We start from the raw sequence: 7,624 nt of genomic DNA, 5'->3' as shown, positions 1-7,624 counted from the left end.
ACACTTAGCAATAAATGCAGCATGATGCTCCTTACCTTGCACTCCTTTTCCTCTAATAGATCTGTACCTTAGACTATTTGAGGACATTCTTTCCCAAACCAGGCACTGAAAACAAACCACTACCAGTATCACCTCATTTTCAGCAACTTCTGATACATCATCCCAGTGTGCCTTCCAAAATGTACCATGCTGCACAACTGCATGAAAGAAACTGGGGACATTTAAAATGCTCTTTGGCCTGCAGCACACGGCACACATCTCAGTTGTTTGCTATATTCTTGGTATGAGGCAGCAAAATGAACAAAGCCAGGCTACACATAGGGGGGTAGGGGGAGAAGGTCTGGATCCCACACGGTTTCGGGGGCAGGGGGAAGGACAGGAACCTATTTTATTCTCAAAATGCAACCGTGATGTTTTCCACATACCTTGCTGACCAGAACAAGACAAGATTTTTGAATGTTAGCAGCAATTAAAAGAGCACATTTCAAGCGTGTTGCTGTGCAAGGTGGAGAATGCATGAATCAGAGGAACATGCCACGCTTTCCTGCTGCGGGTGTTTGCCTAACAACTGAGAGGGGAGCACAGCACTGGCTGCTGTGGGAGGCTACCCAGCAAGGACCAGCGCTGACTGCAGGGAGGAAGAACCCAACACCTTCCCATGCCCTCAGTAGCTCTCAACGACAGCAAACAACCAGAAGAGCTGTTTTATCCTGAAGCACATGGCAGGGCAGCTGCAGGAAGTTTCTGCTGCGGTTGCACACCCTGCCACCCACCCAGCTGTCGTCAGTCCCCGTTACAGCACAGAGAAACACCTATGTTTCATGCACATGCCTGCACAGAAACACACGCTGTATTGGTTTTGTTTGGCAAGGTTTTGGTAGCGGGGGGGGGGGGGGGGTTACAGGGGTGGCTTCTGTAAGAAACTGCTGGAAGCTTCCCCTGTGTTTGAGAGAGAGCGAGCCTATATTAGCCGGCTCTGAGACGGACCTGCCGCTTGCCAAGGCCGAGCCAATCAGTGATAGTGGTAACGCCTCTGTGATAACATTTTTAAGAAGGAAAAAAGTTGGGACGGAGAGAAACTGCCGCCGGAGTGAGGAGTGAGAACATGTAAGAGAAACAAGCCTGCGGACACCAAGGTCAGTGAAGAAGGAGGGGGAGGAGATGCTCCAGGCGCCGGAGCGAAGATTCCCCTGCAGCACGTGGTGAAGACCCTGGTGAGGCAGGCTGTCCCCCTGCAGTCCAGGGAGGTCCACGGTGGAGCAGATCTCCACCTGTAGCCCGTGGAAGACCCCACGCCGGAGCAGGTGGGTTCCCGAAGGAGGCTGTGACTCCGTGGGAACCCCGCGCTGGAGCAGGCTCCTGGCAGGACCTGCGGATCTGTGGAGAGAGGAGCCAACGGAGCAGGTGTTCTGGCAGGACTTGTGACCCCGTGGGGGACCCGCGCTGGAGCAGTGTGCTCCTGAAGGACTGCACACCGTGGAATGGACACACGCTGGAGCAGTTCGTGAAGAACTGCAGCCCGTGGGAATGGCCCACGTTGGAGGAGTTCGTGTAGGACTGTCTCCCGTGGGTGGGACCCCACGCTGGAGCAGGGGAAGAGTGTGATCAGCCCTCGTCCTGAGGAGGTGAAGCGGCAGAAAATAACGTGTGATGACCATAAACCCCATCCCTGTCCCCCTGTGCCGCTGGGGGGGCTTGGTGGTGAAATCCGGGAGGGTAGTTGTGCCCGGGAAGAACGGAGGGGTGGTGGGAAGGTGTTCTGAGATTTCATATTACTTCTCATTACCTTGCTCTGGTTGATTTGTAATAAATTGAGTTAATTTTGCAAATTGAGTCTGTTTTGCCCGTGACGGTAATAGTGAATGATCTCTCCTGTCCTTATCTCGACCCGCGAGCCTTTTGTTATATTTTCTCTCCCCTATCCAGCTGAGGATGGGGGAGTGATAGAACGGCTTTGGTGGGCACCTGGTGTTGAGCCAGGGTCAACCCATCACACACGCAGAGGGAAAAAATCCCTTGGGTGTCACATAGAGAAAAATAGCACTGACAACCTTGTCCTCTTACAGAGTCACTGCAGTGTCTTCCCTGATCGAGAAGCAGCACGCCTTGTGGCAGGATCACCACCGCAAGCGTATCGCTTGCTTTCATCTCCATCTTAATCTACCAGCTGGCACTCCCTCCCTCCAGACTGTAGCCGGGATAAAAGCGATTCAGTTTACAAGAAGCACAGCACCGTGTGAGCCCGCTGTGTATTTATAAAAACAGCTACACATAATAAAGCTCTGCAGGGACTGCTGACCCACACAGAAGCTGTATTTTCTGAACAGGCCGTCTGTGTGAAATCCGCAAACCCAGGACTGCGACCCCCCCTCACCCTGTCCCTTCTCTCCTTCCCTCAGCCGGGCCCGGCTCCACCTTGGAGCCCCCTCCGGGCAGCCAGCAGGCAGGAGACACCCCCACGCCCGCCCAAGGGCCTCGCTCGCCTCACGGGCAGCCCCAGCCCTCACCTCAGCCAGGCCGCAGCTGGAGCAGAGACTGCGGAGACCAACATGGCCGCCCGGCAGCCCCGTGCCCCGGGCCTACAGCTCCCAGCATGCCCCGGGAACCAGCAGGGTCCCCCGGCAGCCCCGTGCCCCAGGCCTACAGCTCCCAGCATGCCCCGGGGTGCTTTTTCCTGCTGCCTGACCCTGCAGGGACCCCATCCCCGGCCAGGCCCCGCCCCCCGCACGCCCCTTGGCTGCCTGCCCGGGGGAGGAGGAAGACGACGATGAGGAAAAGGAGGAGGAGAAAGAGAACGAGGAGGAGAAGGAGAAGAAAGAGGAAGAGAGAAAGAGAAGGAGAAGGGGGGACAGAGCGGCGGACAGAGGTGGGACAGGGAGCAGGAGAGAGGGGCGGAGGGGAAGGGTGAGAGCAGAAAGGCAGGGAAGAGGGAAAGAAAGGGAGAGGCAGGGACACAGAGCAAGGGAAGGACGGGAAACGCCCAGAGAGACTGAGAAACAGAGGGATGCGGATCAGGGCAAGGAGGGGCAGAAGGACAGAACAGGGGTGGCCTCCAGGATGGAGGCGGCGGAGGAGCAGAAGGGGATGGGGAGCAGGACGGAGGCCCAGAGAGAAGAGAGAAGGCCCGGCCAGCTGAGCAGGGGATACAGGCAGGAATGAGGAGACAGACTGCAGGAGAGGGAGGAATGAGGAAATACAGGCAGGGAGTGAGACAGAGAAAGGAAGAAAAAGAAGCAAATAGTGGAGAAAGGGAGGAAATAAAAAGTGGGGGCAGGGAGCCAGACAGAGCACGATGGGGAGAGACCAAAAAATGGCAATTCTGGGCAACTGCCCCCGTTTGTTGAGCACTCCTCAGGAACTGCATCACTGGGAGCCTCGAGGAATGCGCTGCCTGCCAAAGCCCTGCCCTGGGCCCAGTCCTGTGCCCTAATATTGGTGATGAGCATTGCCTTGCATAGTGGCCAGGACTAAGGGCAAAAATGGACAGCTGGGGGTGTGTGGGGGGAAATTCACCCATCTGGTTTTGGGTTGGGTTTTTTTGCTTGATGTTCTTGCTTTTAAAAAGAATACTATTTAAGCTCTAAATACAAACTGCAAGGAAAAAGGAACCAGGCGTACCAGTCTGGTCACACTTATAAAGCCTGAACCCATTCAACAGCCGCACCAACCACCACTCGCTCCTGCTGCACACGCTCCATCGCCTGCCTGCAGGTACAGGCAGCCGCCCTGTTTCTGGAGTGTTCCCCAGGCACAGCAGCACCAGGTAGCTCAAAAAACCATGCTGCCTGCAAAAACTTGAGCACAGCTGAATTCTGGTCAATTTTTCCTCTTTTTAGGCTGGGTTAAAGGTTCGCCCATTGGGAGATGGCTCAGGACCATGCCGGGGCCAGTGGCACTGCTTTCTGGATCCCGTGGTGGCGATGGGCAAAGGAACAGGTTGTCAAATCCTGGGCCTGGGTACCTGTGTGGGTTTTCAGGGTCACCCCTGCCTGATTTTTCCCAGCGAAGCTGCAGGCAGTGCCAGCCCTGTGCTGCAGCCCTGGGGCTGAGGCTCAAGGAGCCGGGCATTTCCGCAGGCGCTGCATCCTGCCGGGCCCCACCGCCAGCTGCTGGCTGCCCTGGGCTTCCCCCTGTTGTCTCCAGTTCTGCTTTCTGCCAGTGCTGCGGGCACCCCAGAACAGCCTGTCTGCTCCCCACAGCCCTACTGCCGTCCACGTCTGCAGCTCATGCCTGGTGTCCACATGCCAGAGCTGATTTAGGGGGTGGCAGGTTTCTCTTGTGGCAGCGTGGGAATGGGGGCAAAGCAAACCCCATCCCTCCCTTTTGATCTTTGTCCCCAGGGAGATGCAGTGGAGATGTACCGTGCGCTGGAGAGCGTTGTTCAGGGAGGTGAGAGCCGATTGCAGAGCAACGCTGAGAGCCGCCTGACAGCAAAGGCACCTGTTGGCCACAGAGGAGCCCAGGTGAGCTGGTTCTCTCGGAGGCCAGCAAAGAGCCTCCTTCTGCCCCTGGTTTTGTGAGATACGGAGCAGTGCAGAGATGTTTCTCAGGCATCCAGGTCTGAGGAGGGTTTCCCAGTGCCCCCGTGAGAGATTGTGGTCCCAGGCAGCATCTCCCCCTAGAGCCAAGGCCGTATCTAGCCCCCTGGAGCTGGGTACGGCTGCCCTGAGGGGTCTCGCAGGGAGGACGGGGTCATCTGCCTGCTGGCTCTGACACAAAAATGATGAGCTGAAGCCCCGTGGCCATGGTTGGCTGGTTCAGCGCCTCCGAGTGCCTTTCTCCCATGGAGCATTTAAGCCAGGCACTTTTTCAGAGTGTGACAGATGATGTGAAGATGGATGCTGGTGATGTCCTGGTGGCTCTGTCCCACTCCCACTTCAAAGTTGTGCTGTCTGAGATCTGGGGCCACCTGCAGGCTCTGGCGGAGATGTCCAGGGAGTTTGTGTTCCGTTTGTGATATCTTAGGGCTACAATGAGCTCGAGTTATGGTATGCTAGCATTGCAGTGTGCTAGGGCTATGGGATGGCAGGATTACAGGATGTCAGAGTTTAGGCAGGTTAGGATTAAAGCATGTTACTGTTACGGAGTGGCTGTGGGTTTGTTGGCGCTGGGTTCTTGGAGTTATGTTATTTTTGCCTTGTCTTGTGTCCTGGGTGGTCTTTTTTTTTTTTTTTTTTTTGAGATTCCTTTTTTACCTTGTTTGCCTTTTCAGGGTTTGGATAGGGGCCTTTGGTTTGTGTATGTTTCTTCTGGCTGTTTTTTTTTTTTTACTGTTCCGGTGGTTTATGTGAAAGAGGCTTTAGGAAATCCCTTCCCAAGTCCAACTGAAACTGAAGAGGTTTTCTGCCGGTGGAGTTGCTGTGGCACTTGCATCACTTCGCAGGGTCTCTAACTTTCCTTGGGATCACCTTAGTTTCTGCTCTGTAGGAGGTTGCTGGCAAGCACTGAATTCGCACAGCCTGTGCTCCTGTTGAATCGTCTTGTTGCTTTTTGTCACAAAGCAGTTTGTCAGAAAATGTCTGGTGAATGAGGCTTGTGGTGATAGTTTGGTATCTGGATGTTCAGAAACAAGAGAGGGATGTAAGTTAACGTTTTTAAGCTGGATGGAAAGAGCAGCTTGAATTTATTAAATGTCTTGTCACACGTCAGAGTAGCTCTCATAGCATCCTTTGCCTTCTAGCAACACTGGGTAAGATCATGAATCTTTAGTCCTGTGCTAGGTTTTCACCTGCAAACACTTCCATGTACTTCTTCCTGCATCTGCTTTTGTCCCTGTAAAAGCAACAGCTGGTCTCTGGGTCTTTTGCTTTGTAGTCAATGATACTATTTTGTAGTTTAGTTCATCTGCATTTCCCTCTTTCTCTCTGTCCTGTGAGAATTAAGTCTATCGCAGCTGAGCCCAGGACACTCTCTCACTCCCTCTGTTTTGGATAGCTGAATAAGCTAGTAAACTGTTAAGTAGAAGATTAACCAGGCACCTATTCCAGTACTAAAGAATGCAGTGTAGGAGTGAAAGGCAGAAGCGTCTCATCAGGACACATGTAAAAATGCAGTGTCATTGACAGTTTCGTCCGTGTTTGGCAGTGGTGGTTGCTGTAGCCCTGTGCTAGCTCCGTGCTTCTCGCTCAAACTTGGTGCAAAGGTTGCCTGTGAGTTTCTTGCTTGGTTCTGCCTGTGCCTTTGGTTGGTGTGGCGTCAATGCTGTTGGCTGGTGTGTGGCTTCATGCTTTATCTGGTAGGCTGATTTGTCTGCTTTGGGAAGATTTTGAGCTGTTGAACAGGTGGGACTGAGAGCAGGAAAGGCATCCGGCTTTGGGCTCTTGTGTGATTTTGTTAGCGCAAGGACACTGACTACTTTTTGGCTTATCCCTGTTGTTCAGTCGAGGTACATCAGCCTCCAAGAAAGGGAGAAGTCTGAAGGCAGCATCCTCCCCAGGAAGTTTTGTTCTAGGCGTCGCTCTGCCCGATGTCGACTGTGGAACTGGCGCCTGTGAAGAATGATGACAAGAGGTGCTGGGACTGCTTTCTCGAGAAAGAGCTACAGGCTTAGCCTTGGGCCAGAGAAGTCCAGGCTCTCAGGGATGGGCCTGCACAGGCTATGTAGAAGACGGACCACTGTGGATCTGGATTGGGGCGAGAGCCCATTGCCTTTACTTGAGATCCACTGTCTTCCCGTTGCTGATATGAGGCGTGGTGGGGTTGAAACTGAGTAAATCCCTGAACTGAGATCTGGGGGGGCCACTCCTGTAGTACCAAGGACTCCACCAGAAGCTCATGTCACAGTGCCCCTTCTTCAGCACACAGCTCGGCCTCGTGAGACTAGAGAACGTCCTGTTGCCTGTCTTTGTCCCATCCGATTCAGGGACTTCCCCTTCCAGGTCAGATGGCTTCTCAAGTTCTCAGATTAATCCTTTCCTGGGAACTTCTGATACTTGCTAGGCAGTCTGTTTTCTCTTGAATGGGCTGATCCAGCAGAATTGTGCTCATGAAACCACAAATCTGGGATTTGAGGGCTTGTTGCACTCAAAATTAAAGCAGGCTGCATCAGTGTGATACTAGGGATTGTTTTGCACTATGAATGCTAAAGAGAGGCCATACGTCCTTAAAGGCAGCTGTGGTTTAGACTCGATGAGCTACATCTGCAACCCTTCCTACCTCAGCGTGTTCTCTAGTGTGGTTAAGAGATGTAGGTACATAAAACATTCCAGGTATGAACAGAGGACATCAAGAATTGCGGTAGTGATAAGATTTATTTATTTTATTTTAACTGGAATTGGATTCCTACCTCCAGCTTTAGAAGTCACTTTACTGGCAGTCACACAGCAGGATTTCTGATGGTGCAGTTCCACCTGTGGGAGGCAATTTATAGCCTCCCATTTGCTATTGAAGAGCAGCTCAAATTGGAAATAGCCCCTGTTGCAGAGATGGGCCCCATAATGCTGGACTCTAGGGTTGTTAGTGAAGACAGTAAGATGAATGAGTTCTTGAAGCTGTGTTTTCCACCGTCTTATCTGTATCCTTGAACATCATTTCCCCATAGTTACCAGTTTCTTGCTTGTACATGAAATCAATGCTTGAGTTTACCTCCTGACTCGCTAAGCTTATTTTGCTTGTTTTTTACCAA

Source organism: Accipiter gentilis, unplaced genomic scaffold (assembly GCF_929443795.1).
Source record: "Accipiter gentilis unplaced genomic scaffold, bAccGen1.1, whole genome shotgun sequence".
In the NCBI taxonomy this organism is placed as follows: Eukaryota; Metazoa; Chordata; class Aves; order Accipitriformes; family Accipitridae; genus Astur; species Astur gentilis.
The sequence above is the reverse complement of the archived record's forward strand: the minus strand, read 5'-3'. Positions refer to the sequence as shown.